We start from the raw sequence: 21,359 nt of genomic DNA, 5'->3' as shown, positions 1-21,359 counted from the left end.
CGGTCTCACAGCAAGCTCCCCGACCCTCTGGTTCTTACAATCTTTCTGCCCTATAGGAAACATGCAGGTCCTTGTGCTCAAAGGTAAGCACTAGGGGAACCAGGAATGTTAAACGCACAGGGACGTCTCCTCAAAGGGAGAGATGTATAATGTGTTTTCTGTCCAGAACACTGGGAGCAGACATGGTTAATCTCCTGGTGACCTTTGTGCTCTGGGTGAGTTTGTGCCCAGACTCTTGTCTTGAGCCCATATTCTCAGTTAACCTACAGGATCTATCTTTATCAAAGTGCTGCTTGTACTTTACTTGTGCTTTATATAATCATGCCAAGCTTTGTTGTGCGTGTGGAACTGAGTTAATTATTACTAGGAACCTCTCCCCCTCAAAAAAATTTTTTTTGATGTGCCTTAAAATTGCCTAAAACAAGCTACCCAACATCAGACTCTCAAAGTTTGAACCAATACCAGCCACCGAATCGTGTTGAATCTAACTACCTTCTTGTCTCCCGCAGCTCAACACGCTGCTGGCTGTGGTAATTCTCAAAGACCTCGAACTGTCCTCCTTTCCACAATGTCTCATTCTCTCTGAAAAAAAAATCCAGAACTCAAATATTTGAAATTCAAACAAAGATATGTTTTGTAAATTGTGTGAGAATTATTTCTTCTATTATTTTCAGTGGTTTTAGTAATTTTTGTCTTCTACTTTGCCTTTATACATCTATTTTTTTCCATCTTAATTTATGTTCTTTTTCACAAACACTAAGGACATTGCTGTTTTATTGATATCCTCCACTTGGTCCATTTCCACTGCATTTTTATTTGTTTGGGTGGGGAGAGGCTGATTTGAAATAAGCCAGGGAAAAGTAGATATTAACTAGTGCCAGTTTCTAAACATCAGTGCTACAGTGCCTTGGTGTCTGGGCCTAAAGCTTTTACTTTGCAAAGTGGAATTCTGAAGAATTTGCCTGAGTAAGCCAAAGGCATAGACTTTATTTAGAGGACATTTTATTTAGATGCTTTTTTAAAACATGATGCTCAGAAACAGTGTACGAGGAAAGAAATCGAAGCAGTTACTTCGTCGTGTGTTTATTTATTTATTTATTTTTTTACAACTAACATTGAGGGGGAAAAGACTATTTTAAGGGAAAGTCAGAAAAGTAGGTCAACATATTTCTTTGCTATAAAAGAGGCACACACTTCGGTGAAAGGTTTTGGAAAATTTAGATTAAAGTGTGTTCACTCACAATCTATCCTATTTGCAGCATAACCTAAATTTATGAATCTGTGAAATCATTTTAATTCATCAGCTAAAGGAGAATTTTTAAAAAATTACTCAAATAATAGCATTGATTCTATCCTTTATGGGAAGGTAAAATATGCGCTGTTTGGCCAGCACAGATAATAGCCTTTAGTTACTGTTCTGTTAAAGTTATTACAATGTACATGTAGTGATGTGAGAACTCCTATTAGGCTATTGGTACGCTATAGCTCTGCCGCGGACCATCTCAGTCGGGTATAGATCCTTGGGGTCGGGAGTTCTCGAAGCATTGGAGGCCAGAAGATAGGCGAGGGACAAACAAAGCAACTCAGGGGAAGTTTGAGTCTCCCACTGTTTCCTCACCTTCTGTCTGGTCCTGCGTAGTGAGTGTCCAGGGTTTGTACATGGTGATCATTTTGACAAAGCAACATCAAGCTTTCCCCACTAAGCAACTGCTGACTCTGTCTCCAACTCAGATAGCTTTCCATTTTAGGTGCCCATTCGGACACGTGCTTCATTTTCCTGAATCGTATTTTAACTTCACCAAGACCAGAAGCCCAAAATAGTAGTCACGTGTCCCTAATGTTTCCTAGTGCAGTAGGGCTCCTATTGTCAGGGTTTTTTCAAACAACTGTCAAACACCTGCTGAGGGAAAAGCCAGCTTAGCCCCCTTCATCCTCTTTGATTTGGGCCTTAACTGGCTGTACAACTGTAAGGCACTTAGCCAGTTGTCACCTGAGTGTTGTTAAGTGGGTAAAATCCTGTGCTCAGATCTGACACTTGTATAGTAGAGAATCTTCCTTAAAGGAGATAAATTGAAGCATCTCTGCCCTAAAAACAAGAAACCGAGCAAACAAAATGCAAAGACTTTTCCTCACCAAAGTTCGCCCTTTGCTCCACAGACAAAGTCTGTCATAGGCTGAGCAGTTGTTTCCATCCCTTTTGGGCTGTAAGGAAAGTTTCACAAATTAGGGGAGATTTCATTTTTTTTTTAACAGCAGATTTTTAACTTGGGTATGCTTTATTTTACTAACGCATACAGCTTGTTTTTCACTCAACAAGGGGCCTTGTTGGAATTTGCCCCAATTTCAAAGAATAAAGGGTACATCATATTTGTCACCCTAAAGTTTATCTCTGTTAGGTTAAAAAAAAAAGAACACCCAAGACTGGTTCCAAAACTTTGGCTTTAAACAGGTTCTTACTTTCTTGGGATTAATAATTCATATATTTTATCGCATTTAGAGCATTTCAGTAAGTCCATTATACCTGTATTTTCTGTACAGTCAGTAAATTTTGTAGCTCTTAAAATCCATGAAATGAAATATAGTTTTGAGAAACTATAATATATCAATACATTAATATTTATGTAGCTCTTTTCATGACAAACATTCTGAAATGCTCTCTGGTAAAAAGAAACTGAAGAAAAGCAGAAAAAGAATGCCAGTGACTGCAAGCCAAAAGGTCACTTTGAAAGACAAACTAAATGAAATGTGTATGGCAAAGTGATTGGCCAGTTCATACAGAAGATAGTACATCTGGCACAGGGAACAGGAGGGCTGGAGGCAGCCTCTCAGCTATGGGCAAGTGCTTTAATTAGCTAGTTGAGTTTGGCACAGGCATTTCCTTCATTCAGAAAACACAAGGTCACAGCTATTTAATAACTATTTAACTTTTCAGAGCTTTAGCTTCTTGACCAACTTTTACAAGTGTCTTTGTAGTTTCTAGACACAACAAGGGTTAAATACACTGGTAAAATACAAACATGAAGACCATTTAATTTCTTGTGGGGTACTATTCTTTACACCTAGTGGGCACAAAGAAGTGACATAAGCTATGCTAATTTATTTCTGTGATGAGGTCATTCAGGAGTGAAAGATGTCTCTGGAGGGGAAATGCTCTTTCCTGCAAACTTGCCACTTCTCTGACCACAGGTCGCTCCACCTAATTTCTCTTAGAAATGATTGTTGTACAGAAATGTATCTTCACTTGAAAACAGTTTCAGTTCTAATTGGGATAGAAATGATGAGAAGACATAAAGAGTGAAATTATCGTATAGGGCACTGTCGAAGTGTAACATAACCAAGAGAGGCAGGGAGAGAAGTTTTAGAAGGTCATCTAATCCAGAAAACCTTAAAACACTGTTGCTAGGACATTTCAGTTGGCCACAGTTCTTCAGTGACTAGGAAAGCATGGAATTTTTCTCAAGTGTGACCCAATTACTCCAGGAAAACATTCTAGTAAGAGCCTGCTGCCTATTGACACTGCCTGCTTCTGGGTCTGAGAGGCCTGGGCAAAAAGCTGACCGTTCACTATTTGTTTTAACCGCACTCATTTATCTTACAAGAAAGGAGCGCAAATGAAAAAGGACTCAGAATTATTTGTGTACTTTATGATTCTGTCATATTACATAGAGGATTGTGTTTTCCTGGTATAATTGCACATTGCAGCGATAAAAACTACTGGCTTAATTAATGATCTCTCTCTCTCTCTCTCTCTCTCTCTCTCTCTCTCTCTCTCTCTCCCTCCCTCCCTCCCTCCCTCCCTCCTTCCATCCCTTAGCAAAATTTCAAAGTGTTTTTTTTTTTTAATACAAGTCCTACTTTTCTGACTTAACCATGATTTGGCTCTCCACTATTTTTGTTTGTTTGTTTGTTTATTTGTTTTGTTTTGTTCTGTTTTGTTGTTTTGTTTTTCTTGCTCTATTTCCATTGACAGCTCAATTGTATGAATCTTGTTCCTCAAACTTCCATATATTCCACGGTACAGTACCCCAGCTCTTAATTTCTATGCCATTTCAACTTCTTGTCACATCAGTTACTCACAGATCATGCTCTGGAATGCCTTATGTTGCTTTTCTCAATTCATTCATGCCAGATTTCTTTTCTCCATATTCAAGGCTGAGAGGCACCAGCTTTCCTAGAGTTACAATTACACTGTCCTTCCTGTCTTTGAGCCCGAGTTTTGCCCTCTCTTCAGGTACCCTCACAGTTCCTAGTCCCTGTTACCTCTCTGCTGTCCATATCACCAGCCAAGTCTCAAATGTGAACAGAGAATTCAGTTAGTTCACTTTTGCATTCTAAGCACCTGTCAGAGTTTGAGATGGTTAGTAGGAGCACAAAAGGTACTTAATAAATAAATGATACCAGTAGGCAAAGAGTTTAACTTACATAGTTACTACAGGAAAACCCACAGTGTTGGGGGTGTCACGTGGAAGACTCTGATAACCTTACCTGTAGCTAACATAAGAAGATCCTGCTCTCTGTCAGCTCAAGTTGAGTGAATCTCAGAGCTGCCCTGTCAGAATTTACAGTAGAGCCATTAGACAACCCCACAGGCAATCTGAGAACTAATTTAACAAGTGAAATAAAACAAACAGAAAGCAAGTCTACCATGTCAACCCCAAGGCTCTGATTTTACAGAAAGGTCTGTTAATGATTGCTGCATAGTTTTTGTTGTTGTTGGTTTTTTTGGTTTGGGTGTTTTTTGTTTTTTTTTTAAACACCATTCTTGTTTATGGATCCAGAATGTAGGCAAGCTTACTTTCCAGGTGGCTTTATCTTTCAGCCTACATTAGAGGCTTCATAGATTAGCAACTATTTTTTTCAATGTATTGCTTGCTGAATTACAAATTTTCCAGGCAAGCATTTTTCAAACAGCATAGGTTCCCCATGCAGATCTTCTGTTGACCACATTGCAGGAACAGCTGTTGGTATAGCCCTGCTTGTCGATGGCTTTTACTGATGTGTCATTGTCCGTGGACCAGACAGAAACTGGGCATGGACTGAGCCCTTGAGCTAGTGATATTTGTACAGAATCTGCATTAATATCCATTATAGCAGATTTGTGTTTTGTTTGAGACAGGATCTCTCTGGGTCGCCCACTCTGGTCAACCATGTTTGGCTCACCCATCTATCTTTGAGACTTAATGTCCGGATTTCTTAAGCTCAAATAGTCTGGAATGGCTGCTGAAAGGGAGACAGTGGGCTTGTAGTAGACCCTGAGTTAATCATCACTTTTGACAGAAAACTGTACCACTCTTGTTCTCTCCCTTCTTTTCCTTTCCCCTCCTCACTTTCCCCTGTCCTCCTCACATTTAAGGATTCTGTTTTTGCTTTCTTCTTAATATATATGAGATTTTAAAAATTACATCAATGTTTTAGAAAGGCATATTCCATCATATTTTCTTGTGATGAGTTAAGAATATCATACTTGACTCACACTATCACTCAGTAAACATTTGTTCAAAATTGACTATGTGCAGAGCACTCAGTAGTGAGGGGATATGAAGGCGAAAAGGAAAATTAAAAACTATGTTTGGGAGATTGCTTGGTATCATGAGAAACAAGTAACTATTACCAAAGCCCTCCCCCAGCTACAACATGTTCCTATACTGAAGGCTGAATATCTTAGGCTCAGATGGAAAGGTGGCCTGTGGTTAATATCACACTACAAGATTAAAGACTGAGGAAGAAAACATATCAGCTCTTCCCAAACTTAGATGTTATGCTTGCTTTTTCAATTCAGCCTCCGTTTAAATTGCTTTATAAATAATAATGCTGCTTACTACAGGCTGTCTCATCCAGTTGATGCCTAGGAATGCAGCATGCAGTAATTTAAAAAAGAAATCTTTTCTAAGACGTAACTGTAAGTTAGCTTGCACTATACTTAAAAGGGATGCTTTCCTAGAAATTTGACTTATTATTTACTGGAATGAGGCCGACCTCTTGGTTTCTGTGGCTTTAGAGTGACATATTTGAATTGTAATTCTGTCTGTAGCATAGAGGTTGCTTCTGTCTAGTCCTGCTGTATGCAGTAAGCTCTCTCCCCAAGAAGGCCCTTTGCTTTGATATGACTTCTCGCCCAAGGCTCTTCAGAGCATTCGCTGGCTCAGCAGTTGGCATTCAGTCCTTTTAATATAGTTTTCATTTAAAACTACCAATTTTCTCCATTAGTGAGAAGCTTGGCAAAACATCGCTGATCACTGAATGGTCCCGCTGTGCTTTAGAAAAGATGCTCATTCACAACGCAGCTTTCAAAGTGTATGTGCTAACCATATGCTCAATAACGTAAAAGACTTATCAGTCTGAACTTGGTCACCACATTTTATCAACTTCCCTGAACTGTTTATTTTTAGTTCCTTGCCTTTGTATTATGTTATCAGTTTATCCAGCAGGACATCATCGGAAACAGACCCCTGGGGCTCTATGGTGTGTTTATTGGACCAGCTCAGTCACTTCTTCACAGTTTAACAGAGACTCCAACTCAAAGGCTCTGGTGAAGAAATGCTCCTTGCGCTTTGCTGGAGCAATTGCTATAGCTTTATCTTGCAAACACAGTAAATTACATAACTGCTCACGCTGCTCTTCCCCTGCTGACTGATTGCAACCTGGTGACGGGTTTCAGCTCTCTGTTGTGTGCCTTGGATCTTACTGCATAAATGTCCTATATTCATCATTCTGGCTCCACGTCATGTTTTATTACCTTTAATATTTCATTGCTTTAAATTTCATCCCAACTAAAAAACATATTTTATTTTTCTTCTCTGTTTCTTCATGAGATAAAAATGCCTTAACTTATTTTCAGAATAAGGTAGTAGTTTTTTGTTTTACTCTCTCTCTCTCTCTCTCTCTCTCTCTCTCTCTCTCTCTCTCTCTCAAGATAAGCAGTAACCATTAAATATTACATTGAAAACTTTCAATCTTTAACAATAAAGAATTTGAAGAATGTTAGCTAGGTAGCACATAACAATGGGATGGAATGGGAAAATGATGAATAATAGAAATGAGAAAACTCTGGTGAAAGACCAGACTTTGTTAAGTACATGAAATGGAGTTCAAGCCACTGAGAAACTCAGTTGGGTGGCTTGGCTAATCAGTAGAAGGTATGGGAGATTTACAGTGAGTGGAAATGCATGCAGAGAATACACTGAAGGGGAGCAGTGAGGACAACACACCTACTTTCCCCCTTCGCCTGTGTTGATTTTGGCTCCCTATTTACATCACGAAATTTGTCCCTGCTATTAAACTCTAAAATTCAGGCAGATAGGAATTAATCAACTCCAGGAGTTTGGTTCCCATTAGGATGGGGCTACATGGGGTAGCTGCTGGTTGTATGATGTTTGATGATATCAGAATTATCTAATAAAATCTTAATCAATATAAATCATATTCTAAGTAAATGACTTGATATTCCTGTTATATCAACACTAAATGTCAGAGCTAGGCACCCAGTCTATCTAATCTGTTTATAAACAGTTGTCTAAACAGGGCCTCACACATGTTATGTTCCTTCTCCTAGGCAGCAAACTGCCAGTGGAAGACCCCAAACAAGAACAAAAACCATCGGAATCACAAGCAGGAAAGACTCACCTAACAGGTCAGTTTCAACAAATACTACTGTTGGAAGTGTTGGCTGAACCCTGTTGCTTCTCCCTTAGTAGTCCAGATTTTACTACATTTCCAAGTTCATGTAAACCTCCCACTTGTTCTATAATTGTTTGACACCCATTGTCCTTGGGTCAATATGTTTTTTGGCCTTGTTTTGTGTTTTGTTTATTTCTCTTAGAATCTTGTCTTTATACCAGCAAAGGAAACCAAATGCTGTATAGCTCATTTGTATATTCAGAAAGAATATTTATAAAAACTGGCTGTCTTTGCAAATTCAAAAGCAGATTTTAACTCACTCATTATGATAATTTCTAGCTCAATCCATTTATCCACAAATTTCAGGAATTCCTTGTTTTTAATAGCTGAATAGTATTCTATAGTGTATATGTACCACAGTTTCTTTATCCATTCTTCTATTGATGGACACTTAGGCTGTTTCCATGTTCTGGCTATTATGAATAAGGCTGCTATGAACATGGTTGAGCAAATTTTCTTGTTGTGTGCTGGAGCATCTTCTGGGTATATTCCAAGGAGTGGAATAGCTTTTCCCTGGAGGGGGAGACCTGGTGGCACTCAGAGGAAGGACAGCAGGTTACCAAGAAGAGACTTGATACCCTATGAGCATATACAGAGGGAGGAAATCCCCCTCAGGAACAGTCATAGGAGAGGGGAATAAGGGGAAAATGAGAGGGAGGGAAGAATGGGAGGAGACAAGGGATGGGATACCCATTGAGATGTAACAAGAACAAATTAATAAAATAATAAAAACAAAAAAAACCAACCAACAAACCAAACAAACAAAAAACAAAAGCAGATTTTAGACCTTGAGCTATTTATCTCTTGTATCTACTGTTAACAGGGAAATTAGGGTCCCCTTTTTCAGTTCCTAGTCCAGTTAATAAAGTAAGTTAAGAAAAGGATCCAGGAGAAAACAAAAGGACAGTTTTCTTAGAGTTTAAGAGAGAAACTACAGAGCAGGTGAGCTGTAAATTTGAGCAGCTGCACCTAGGAGAGAGATGGAGAAGAGGAAGATTGAGGTAGGCATAGAGATTTGGCAAGTAGGCATATGGAAATGAGAGATAGCTTTAAAAAGTAAAACCAAACCAAACACAAACAAACAAGCAACCCAAAGTACTGGCAGGACCATACTTTGATTAATATCTGAAGGAAAGAGGGGGGAAAAACCCAAAACAAACAAAACAAAACAAAACAAAAAAACCAAAGGGAAAAGTTATGTCTTTCTGAGTCAGAACTCAGAAGGAAGATCAGAGAGCACAGGGCCTCAAGATGGCTGCCTCCCTGCTATTACAGTGAGGGCATGGTTCATCGAAGGAAAAATATATTATCTCACTTAAAAGACAATTATTCTTTCCACCCCTTTAGCATAGCTTAAGGTGAATCAGCCCTCCCAAAGATGCAGTCTTTTGGCAGGATCATTGGCAGCCTTAACTAGACTAACTCTTATGTATTGGATAGCTTGATTTGTTAGTTTCTCCCCAAGGCCACAGACACATTTCATTCTTTTGAGGAGAACCAAATCGCTTTCCCTTTATGGGGCTCAATGTAACCTCCTTCCTTTGGTCCCTAACATCATTTAGGAGATGCCTGAGTTAGGAGGTATATGTAGTCCATTTCATCATGATAATCCAAGGATCCAGGTCCACACTCCCACCAGAAGTGATTAGTGTCTGGTCTGGCATTTCTGTTGCACCCTCACATCCAGGCTTCAGGCAAAGGTGCTAGTGGCAGTCAGGAGGTTCCTTCCTAGCCTTGTTGGTCTGAGGACCAGGGCATTCCTGGAGATGCTGCTTTGGTCCCTGACCTGAACCTCCTGTCTATTTTCTATCTCCTTATTACTATAAACGCACAGTAGTAATTTCCCAAGAGTTAATAATATAAGGGAAAGATGGCTGGTCTTTCTAAACACATTAGTCGCCATGTAGTTACTGTAGCTTTAGATGTGACACATGTTAAGGAACTTGGTGATTCAGGTCTTCAGTAGCTGCATCACTTGTGTTGGTGGATGATGGTAGGGATTCACAAACTTCATCCTGCAGGATGCGCTGTTATCTTTATTCGTATGGACCAAAGCGTTTACAGATCAAAAGCAAAGAAAATAGAGATTCTAAGCATTTTATTCCAGATTGTACGTTAAGCCATAAGCACAAGCACACTGGCTGAGCCCAAAATACCCCCCATGGTTTTGCACATCAGGGGACAACACGCTCCTGACAGAATAAACTGTGTCTTCAAAGCAAGTTTTTCAATTTGGGTGGAAAATTCATTATTTTTAAAAACCTAAGACTGCATAAGTCACCTTCTGGCTGAGAGTAAAAAAAAAAAAAAAAAAATAACAAGAAAGATGTGAGTTTCAAATTTTTTCTCCAGTTTTCTCATTACTATGTAGATAAGACTAATTTCAAAGGATCTATGCTATCAGAGATATGGCTTAATGTTAGAAATTAATGAGATAAGTTTTTTTTCAATATTTAAATCAGTTCTTGGTATTAAGTTAAAAAGTTACCATGGCAAATTAGTTATTTTAGACCTTAGGGATTTCACTTTGCTTTGGTCAGTGGTATATTACGTGGGGGAGGAGCTAGCTGTATTGGAGTATCTAGGGTTCCTTTTCTTTGGGCCACAGGCTTCACTCTGAAATTGACTCAGGGGGCAAATATGCAGTATTTTAAGTCACTGACCTTTCCCTGGGCAAAAGTGACTGATGAGATGGAGACTTTGGGTGGAGCTAGGCTCACTTTTGCGGCCACTTTTTCTTCTCTTTGTGGAAGCCCACAAGCATTGGGGTACACATTCACATCTCTGGACCATCATCACGCTCTTCCGACTTTATATTGCTTGTGAATACAGGCAGGTAAGCGAAAAGGAAATGCGTCTAGGCTTTATTAATTCAGTCCAAATTGTCTTCATGTTCTCAGGGAAGGCAGAGAAAAACACATCAAAGCTGAAAGGATTAGAAATGCCACCGTCTCTACAGGGAACTGCAGTGCCCTCACAGAAATGCTCTCAGTGAGAAATTGCAACTAGGAAACAATTAGACATGCAATTCACGAATTGTAAAATCAGCCAGGTTTTCTCTCTATGTCAACAGGCAGTAGAGAGGCAGGTACCCTTCTCCTGGCATGGGACACTGTTCGGGTTGTGATCAACAGATTCAGTATGGTAAACTTGCTTTGGAAAGCTCGGCATCCAAGGCTTTTAGTTAACTCTGCAGCAATTACTTAGAGGGTTGCGGATTCATTTTCAGACTAAGCACTCCACAGTGCCCCCCACCTCATAGCTCCAGAGATGAAAGGTAGCATTTATAAAGGGTTCCATTTGCCTTTGAAGGCTCAAATGCCTTTGCTCAGCCCTTCCCCCAATTTGCTTTGACATCTTTTTGAGACTGAAAGATTATTCAGTTTAAAATGAGATCTTGTAAGTACCAGGACTGTTTCTTGGATGATATATACTTTGTTGCCTTTAAAATAAAAGATGATGATTTTTTTTATTTGATAGGGGAAAGCAGTGCTTTTAACTTCAGATCTTTGCTTTTGGGAAACTACCATTATTTGTCAATTTGAGGTTTTTGATAAGCCGTTTGCTTTAGAAGTTCTTAGACAAGTTTTGAAACATAGTCTAGAATTCTATGTACACTTTTACAAAAAAGCTGGAATTTTTTAGGTGATGGGAGAGAGCAGGGACTATTTGACAAACTCTCCTAACTATTCTGGTGTTTAGCTAAGAACATAAAACACAGAAATTGCTTTGTGTTCTTGCAGAACACACACACACACACACACACACAAACACATACACACTCACCCGCACACACACCTAACACACACGCAGACACACACATACACACTCACCCGCACACACACACATACTCACCCGTACACACACTCACCCGCACATGTACTCACCTGCACACACACTTACACACACACACATATTTTCCCTGTCACTTAAACAGCCCCTTGGTAGGAAAAGTTAGTATGAACTGAATGTTTTCCCCTGTGTGAGATAATGATTGATTGTTTCATAATAAAAAGGGTAATTTGTATACATATCAATCACTGGCTCTTCTCAGGTGTCACTTTCCCATTTTAAAACTTACTCTATGACTTTTATCTTTTTAGTTCCTGTCTTCATTTGCCACTTTTCTCGTCAAGCCCCATCACACAACACAGGTAAAAACCACTCTCGGCAACCAGAGCGGATGAAGCGGAGACTGTGAGGTTAAGCCCAGTTCTCCCTGTCAGTCATAAAGTCTTTTTTATTGTAGATGAAAGCCTGAACATCTGATCTCTGTCGCTGACTTCCTTTTAGAAGGAAGCCATGTCATCTACCCGACTTTTAAAAAGATCTTGTTACCTGAGCTATCTCCATCCACTGAGCTTTGTGATCATTGGGTTAGAAACTGCTCCGGCCAAAACCATCTGGGGGTAGGAGGGGGGGGGCGGGGAGTGAGGGGGGGGATGGAGGCGTGCGTGTGTGGAAAAGGTCAATGAACTGAGCTTAGGAGTTGGACATATGAGAATGAACAGACACAAGCCCCGAGAGGTTGAGCTAATCGTTCTCTCAATTATAATCACAAAGTGCCGCGTCCCCTCTGGAAAAACTCCATGTGGCTATGGGTGCAGTGACCCAGTCTCTCAGTCACAGGCCTGGAGAATGTGAAATGGTTTTCTTTATGTCTGTCTGAGAGACCTCCAGTGCTGACCCTGGAGTTATCAAGTGGAGATCAGAAACAAGGCAGCAGGGTCTGTCACCTTTGGAAGAAACAAGAGTTGTGAAAACCACAGTTCCTGAGCTGGGTATTTCAACAGAATTAAGTATGAGGAAGGTCCGGGGCTAGAATATAGATGCTGCCCTTCGAAATGGATGGGAGGCTGTGAGCACCAGCTAAACCAGAGTGCCTACTTACTCGTGCTTTCATCACTATTAAAATGCGGTCCTGGCTCTTTCGCTGTGTAAAAATGATTTTGCTCACAATGCATTGGAAATATAATGGCATAAATAGAAGAAAGATCAGTTTTCTGCTTGTAGTTCTGCTCAGATTCAGGATTTATTATTTTAAAAGTTAGAATATAAGAGTCCCTTTGGAAGAATCTCCTGAATTTCAAACAGCCTCCTTCTTGAGAAATGTCTTCTGAAGTTGAACTTAACTACAATGAAAATGCGGCATGGAAACACAGTATAAATTAGACTGGTCCTTCTGTATATCATGTTGTGTGTTCCTATAGCAACCCCTCCAATTCTACCTGCCCTCTATGGACCAGATATATTTTTAGTGACTCCTCACAGGCTGACAGCAGAATAAAAATGATGAAAATGAAAATGAAAAACACACATATAAGTATATATTTGCACACGTACATGAGAGTAGATGGGAATCAAAGTCACCCCTTGCTCTTTTTCTAGCATGAGTTCACTAATTATAGATATCCCCATGGCTTCAAATAAGTGTCATGGATTTTTTTCCCTTAAGTTAGTGATTAGTGTACCTGCGACCCAGGCATTTCACACACAGAGTTAGACCCATATTTTTATCCACAGAAATTGGGTTCTTAGACAAAAGCTGGCCAGTGACTATGTATGCTTGCCAAATTCAGGCCCTATTTACACAACCTGTGCTTGTATCTACTGTACTGTCAAGAGAAATATAAATCTTAATGAGGTATCATTCTCATGAAGGGGATAGTCAGGGATTGTTCTTCCTCTGTCAAATATGTCCCAATCAGCACATACTTTCTGGATAGATCAAATGTTTTTAAAGTCACAAATTGACATTTATCTGACAATTTTTGTATTCTCATCAAACATTTTCTTTATTAGACCTCAGTATTTCAATATACCGTAGGGTTTTCTGTAGAGAAATTAAACAAACAATCTCTCCTTTTGCGAGTGAAGTTGCTCAGGAGTCTTTCGAGGGTTAGTTGGCTGTGAAATGTAAACACTTACCTAAGTAAAACATAGTGGTCAGTCATAGGATCATCTTTTTACTCCTGTCTGTTAAGAGATAAATCACACTACAAATGAAGTCAATCTTTATTTCACTTGTGACAAAACCTGTTAAAGATGCAAGAAGAAATAATTTTGTTATGTCCAACAAAACATTAAGTATGTGATAAAGTTGTTCCTTTCCTCCTTGGTTTTCATATCCAAAAGATATAAAAAAAAAAAATAAGAAAGCAGAATACTTTGTTTCTCAAAATATTAAATGTAGGCATTTCCTAGAAATGAAAAATAAAATGTGCATATTCAAACACACATGCACACACATACTTCAAGTGATTGGCAAGAACAAGAGGAAAACAGTTTCTATTTGTGCCTAACATTTCCTTACCAAATAGCAATAAAACTATGGAATATGAAGTATGAAGTCAGCCATGTTTCATTCTGTGGTAAGAGTTCCTGTTTACCAGTACCACACTTTTTATAAAAGTTATGAGGATCAAAATACTAAAATACCTCATAATGTTTACAAAATTATTTTTATTTTTGAAATTATAATTTTATTACAAGATTTCTCTCCTTTCTCTAAGCCCCGCCATAAAGGCCTCCCCAATCCCCTTCAAATTTATGACCTCTTTTTTCTTAAAAAAAAAACCCCATAATTATTATTGCATGTATGCATAGATAGGTATACATTTCTAAGTATAATCTATTCAGTTTGTATGTTACTTGTATGTGTCTGGTAACCACTTGTCACTAGATAACTAACTGAAGTGCTCTTTCACAACAATTATCTGCAAGCTTTTCTAACTCTTCTAGGATGTACTTGCCCCCAGCTCTTTAAGGAAGTCTGACTCATGTGCACACTGCTCATGTGCTGGTCTCTCCAAATAACCCCCTTCCAAGGAATGACCACCTTTCCTGTTCCCAGCTTTCCTCAGTTGCCTATAGTTGCCTGTGTGGTATTGAGGCCTCATGGGCTTTTCTCCATCCAATTTGGCATCATCCTTATTTGGCTCACACTTGGTGAGTCATGTTGGTGAGACCTTATAGGTGTAGTTTCTGGGTTTTCTAGGAGACACAATCTCACAGCAACCCCCCTGTATGGATTCTTGTCACTTTGACCTCTCTACCTCTACATGGTGGTAGCTTGAACATTGTGTGTATCATAGGGCCAGTACTGTGTAACTCCTTCTTTCTGATTATTGCTTCAAGTAAGCACTATACTTTTATTTAATAATTTAACCAAAATATAATTCGTATAATTATCCTACATAGTAACGGGATTCCCTTGGAGATTTTTATACATACATGACTTAGGTTGATTCTCTCCCTGCCTACATCTGCCCTTTATCTCCCCTCACTTGTTAAGCCAGGTTGTCCTTAATACTTTCATGTCCATTTTGCTCTGTTCCCTTTCTCATGTCCTTCCTTAGTGACCTTTCTAGTTGTACAGCTTCCTACTTCCAGCTTCTGAAGGAATATATAGAATGCTTTTCATTGTGGCTCTACCAGTTTTCACTCTAATCAAAAGTAAACGAGAGTTCCTCTTTCCTTCCATCCTCACCAACATTTGCTGTCTTTACTTATCACCGTCACCATCATCATTACTATTGATTATGATTATGTCTTAGATGAGACTACTTTTAATTTGTATTTTCCTGATGGCTAACTATGCTGAACACTTTTAGAAAGTATTCATATGCCATTTGAACAATTAAAAAGAATCCTCTATTGAGATTTATAGCTCATTTTGTGAGTGGCTTGCTTATTTTCTTGGTGGTTTTGTTTTGTTGTTATTGTTGTTGTTGTTGCTGCTGCTGCTGTTGTTGCTGTTGTTTTGTGCTTTGTGTAGTTTAATATTTGTCCTCTATTGAATGTGTGTTTTGTAAAGATTTTTCCATCTCATTCTGTGTGCTGCCTTTCCAATCAGGTGACTGTTTCCTTTGCTGTACATAAACATTTGAGTATCCTAAGGCCCACTCGTCAACTGTTGGTCTTCTTACCTAAGTGATAGAATCTTGTTTAGAAAGTCCTTACCTGAGCTTATATTTCTTAGCACTCTGTATCCTCTCTCTTCAGGCATTTTTCAGGTTTTACATTGGGATCTTTGATGTTTGCTTTCAGAGCTATTTGAAGCTGATTTTTGTGCAGAGTGACAGATAGGGATCTAGTTTCATTTTTTCTACATACATATTCACTTTTCTTTTTATACCATTTGTTGAAGAAGATGGTGTCTTTTCCTCAGTATGTATTTTTGGTGTCTTTGTAAAATAAAGGTGGTTATATGTAGTGGTTTGAATGAGAAATGTCTCCCATAAATTTGGGTAATTGAACTTGGTTCCCAGTTGATGGTAATCTTTGGTTGTGGGTTGTTGTGGGTCTGTTAGGACATGGGGCCTTGTTGGAGAGTGCATTGAAGGTGGAATTTGAATTCATAAATTCTCTCCACTTCCAGTTAACTTTGTTTGTGTTTTCTGTTTGGAAAAATATGATAAGCCAACTTCATGCTCTGGTCACCTGATTCTATGACTTCCTCAACATTATCCCCCTCTGGAACCATAAACCAAAATAAGCCCTTTGTTCTATAAGTCACTTCTGGTCATGGTGTTTACCATAGCAACAGAAAAGTAACCAACCACCATCCATAACCGTGTGGACTTAATATGGGTACTATACTATTCTTTTAAAAATAGACTGTTTTTAACTCAGTATTTTAATCACTATATACCTTAATTACTTTTATATCTCTGGGGTATAACACTATGACTAAGGTATCTTACAGAAAAGAAGAGGTCATTTAGGCCTTAGAGTTCCAGAAGGATAGGAGTCCATCACCATCACAGACGGGAGCATGGCAGGAGGGAGCCAGGCAGGCTGGCATGCACTGTCACAGTAGCTGGGAATACACAGCCCAGCTCACAAACAGGAGGCAGAGAACATACTGAGAATCGCAAGAGTCTCTTGAGGCCTTAAAGTTCACCACAAATGCCACTCCTCTCTAACAGCACCACACCTCCTGAGCCCTCCCAAACAGTTCCACCAACGGATAACCAAGTATTCAATCAGATAAGCCTGTGGGTTCGTCATTCTCATTCAAGCATCCACACTGTGGCTCTGTTACAGTATAGCTTGATATTGGGAATGGTAAGGCCTACAGTATTATTCTTTTTGCTCAGGATTGCTTTGATATTTCAGGTTCTTTTATGTTTCCATATGGATTTTAAGATTTTTTTTTCATTTACATGAAGAACAGCATGAAGACTTTGTTTGGGGTTGCATTGGATTTGTATTTTTCTTTCTTTAATTATTTTTAATTTATTTGTCATAATCTTTTAAGAAAAATTCACATAGTGTTGCCATCACAGATTCCCAGAAAAAAAAAATGGTCTTTTCTGTTCGTACATCTCCCTCATTTCTCCTATTTCTGGAATAGGGTCAAATAGTATATTAACATTTCTTGGGCTACCTGAAGAGCAAGAACTACTATACAAGGTGGCTTAGTTAGGATTTCTGTTGCTGTGATAAAACACCATGACCAAGAGCAACTTGGGGAAGAAGGATTTATCTGGCTTACATTTTCATATTACAGTCCATCCTCAAATAGTCAGGACAGGAACTCAAGGTAGGAACCGAGAGTCAGGAACTGCAGCAGAGGCCATGGAGGAGTGCTGTTACTGACGTCCCCTCTTGGCTTGCTCAGTCTGATTCTTTAACCTATCATGGCCACCTGCCCATGGGTATCACTGCCAACAATGGGCTGGGCACTCACTCCCACACCAATTATTAACCAAGAAAATGCCCACCGGCCTGATGACTGATCAATCCTATGAAAGCATTTTCTCAATTGATGTTGACTCTTCTCAGATAACTCTAGTTTGTGTCAAAATGACACAAACAAAACAAAACCAGAACCATCCGGTACACAAAAATTTCATAACAATGGCCAGATAGGAAACAGAACTCATGTGCTTTCTCATGTTCCAGAGTCTCATTTCCTAATCTTTCCACAACTAACTTTTATATTCATGCTGTGTTCTCTGGAGAACATAGAGCATCCTTTGCACACTTTGTCCCACAGTGCTCTGTTCTGCTATACTCATCACAAGATCAACTGCTGGACTGATGAAGAGGAATGCTGTCTGCCTTTGACATAAGGAAGACAACTAAGGACCACAGCAGGAAATCGTGATACTTTCAAGGTCCAGTAATTTAGAGGGAAAGTTCTCAAAGTAAGTGCTTACAGTTCTGTGAGCGAGCAACAGTTGGTATGAGAATGAGGTCCACAAGAAAACCAACAGAGCCAATAAATCTGGGCCTGGGGGTGGAGGCCAGGGAAGACTGACGCTCCAAACAAGGACCATGCATGGAGAGGACCTAGGCTGCTGCTCTGATCAGTATCCATATGGGTCCCCTATTAACGGGAGCAGGAGCTATCCCTTTCATCGACTCTGTTGCCTCCCCCTGATGGGGCAGCCTTACCAAGCCACAGAGGAAGAAGGAGGATGCAGGCATTCCTGATGAGACTTGATAGGCTGTGGTCAGATGGTAGGGGAAAAGGATTCCCCCAACTCTGAGGACTAGTGGAGGGGCAGAGGGGGGAAGAGGAAAGGAGAGTGGGGCCAGGAAGAGATGGGGAAGGGGCCTACAATTGGGATGTAAAATGAATAAATTTTTAAAAATACATTTAAATTAAAAAAAAAAACCAACTAAAACAGAATGAAGTCTAGTGAGAGTCCAGACATTGTTACCTCCCTTGGGCTGACAGGCATCATTGTGTTCTTGGCTTAGAAGGAAAGATATTATTTTCATAATTATACTAGATCTGCCTAAATGCCTACTAACTTGTTTATTTATCCACTAAATATTGTTTGTTTCTTCTTTTAAAACTTCAATTCCATGACTCCCAGAGACAATTGGCATAGAATTAAAATATTTCAACATAAATGTAAATATTGCTTATAAGTATTTCCCAGATAAATTATACATTTAAATTAACAGTATTAAGCATGGCAGTTTTATGAATAAGTATAATTTTATGTAATACATTTTAATGTCTACATGCCTTAGAACTGTATTTAACTTATTTATTCTTAGAAATAATACATTATAATGTATTCTGCCTGTTCTTTCTTCTTTAGGGGAGATTTTTTTAAACCATAGCCTTCAATATCCACACCCTGTCTTATCCTTTCAAACAGATTTGGCCTACTGTTAAATTAATTCTACCTAAGATACTTTGCCTATATTTTCATTCCTTTTGCTCTTCAAGTAATCTTATTTTCACATTTTAGTTAAACCTCCAATGTCTACAAATCCCTTAAAGGGTTTTGATGCCTGAAGCATATATTAACACAATATTGCCCCATAGCTTTTTTTGAATCCAGCTTTGAAAAATTCAGCTCTGTGTTAAACCAATTAAAGGACAACCCAGAATTCTCCAGGTTCTTATTGCCTAGTATAAACTAGGCTGAGGTGAATTTCTGTTATGGAGAATGTATATTTTCATCTGATTACCCATATATATATATATATATATATATATATATATATATATATATATATATATATATGACACAATAATTTCAGTATCTAAAACTTCAGTAGATCTAAAACCTCTGTAGATCACCTAACTTTTTCACTTGAGGAAAGTAATACCTAGTCTAGAAGGTGAGGCTCTAAAGATGATGTAAATGGTGATTGTTGTGAACTTTTGCTTTTTTATTTTACGATGTGTGGCAACTCCATGAAAATGTGTAGTAAATAGTCATATTGCAATATTCTAAAGTCCTAGGAATATAAGCTATACTGAATTAGATGGCCTATTTGTATGGGTCGCCATAAAATTCTGCTATGTTTCTAAAACCAATAATGTCAGGAAGTGCTCTGCCCAGACTATAAATTTCTACCAAGCATTTGTTTTTCACATGTTGTTGATTTTTTTAGGCAGTTGTGTTTCAATATACAAAAACACCCCTTGTATAGTTGTAAATATGGAAGACTTAAAAGAATATTAGTAATTCTATAAGCCATTCATTCTATTACAGTCTTATTATAAACTAATAAGCACCCATAAAATGCATAAAATATTCAGCTAAAATATGATAAGTCACATGGTTAAATCCAGTGATGATTACCATACAAAATTTGATGTGTGCCCTGGATGTTTGTCTGGAATAGCTAGGTGTGTATGCCCCACCTCCTTAATCATATACATCATAAATTAAACATCCTTAAACTTAGTCATTTTTCCCCTCCCTCTTTCTAATCCCACTGCATCTGCCCACTATTCATTCTTTACGAAAAGCCTGGTGCAATGAGTGTTCCTAGTGAATTAAGCCTATCTCTATTTATATACAGTATGGATAAAAGAATGAATCTTTCTAAATGTAGCAAGAATTGTATTACCTGATAAAAATATAAGATTTTTCTGAATTCTTGTATACAAGACAAAATATCTAAAATAATTGACTCGGTTGTTTGTTTCTTCCTTACCAGAAATGTGGAAGAGTTGCCTCAGAAAAGTCCTTATTGGGCTCACAGTGAGCCTAAGAATTGTTCTCCCAGAATGCAGCCTAAGATTTTTCCAAATCTCATCTTTCTGGTAGTATTGCACAAAGTGCTATGTAGGTTCAGGGATCTGAATTTTTGGGAACTTCTACTATTTCTCTTTCATCTTATTAGCTCAGGAGATATTCAGACCTAACAAAAATGTAGTTATAAGGTGAAAAATGGAAGAAGCATTCCTTTTACTAGGTCTGCCTCAAGCTCATCACTTTTTTATCTTCAAGATTATATACATATTTTGGAAAATAAAGTCTCATCCATTCTTATATTACTTTTAAAATAATAAATACACAAATAGAAACAAAAACAGGAATTCTAATTATAAGATTTCAAGTAATATTAAAATAGCTATCTTTTCAATGTAAATACATAAGACATACATGACAAAAGCTTGCTGGCTCTACCTCTCATGTTTCTTTTGACAAGCAGATTAAACTGGCTCTGGCTGATGATTACATGGCTATGAGATTGTATTTTAAACACTGGCATATTTCTTAACGTTTTCTTTTCTTTCAAGCTGTTGTCTTTCACCTGTCTCTACTCCAACCGTTTGACATTCTAAAGCTCAATGCTAAACTAGGCTTTCCCCACACTGTCTCTTTTTAATTTCTTTTCCTTTATATTTTCCTCTCTTTCTCTCTAAATAGCTTCCAGTGGAACACTATACTTTTTTAAATGGCTGTTTTCTATTAACCAGTGCAGGCTTTTCATACTAGATGCGGCATGTTTAAAAAACAATCAATTGGATTTCATTAATTCCCTGCTTGGATGTTTACACTCACTACATACCAAATCCAGTCCCCAGGTCATTTCAAGCCTATTAGAGAGCATTTTCTTATCATTGTTTCTTTGTTTGCATTAGGTATTTTCTAATTTATGGAAACCATAGTTTATTCCAGTGATTTCATATGTCTTGACAGATATTTCTGTGAAACAGTTAATCAATAGAATTGCAATATTGATGAATTGCCTAGTGCTGTACAATTGTGTCTTTGAACTAACATGTTATTACTGGATCTTCTAAGAGTGGTGTGTTTGTGTGTGCATGCACATGTGTGTGTGCATACACATGTATATGTGTGCATGTGTGAGAGAGAGAGAGAGAGAGAGAGAGAGAGAGAGAGAGAGAGAGAGAGAGAGAGAGAGAGAGAGAGAGAGAAAGCACATGTAAGAGCTTTTACTGGGGGAAATGT

General features: G+C 38.5%; 1 long non-coding RNA gene across 1 annotated transcript in view; it reads left to right on the top strand.

Moving 5' to 3' along the window:
- LOC311595803 overlaps positions 1-21,359 on the top strand; it is a 56,736-nt gene that overhangs the window by 8,472 nt on the left and 26,905 nt on the right. The window contains exon 2 of the long non-coding RNA XR_014778574.1: positions 7,553-7,630. This is a non-coding gene — a long non-coding RNA (uncharacterized lncRNA). The remainder of the gene's footprint in view (positions 1-7,552; positions 7,631-21,359) is intronic.

Source organism: Acomys minous, assembly GCF_964271855.1.
Source record: "Acomys minous genome assembly, chromosome: 4".
Taxonomy (NCBI): Eukaryota; Metazoa; Chordata; class Mammalia; order Rodentia; family Muridae; genus Acomys; species Acomys minous.
Note: the sequence above shows the minus strand (reverse complement) of the source record. Positions and strands in the feature narration are given on the sequence as shown.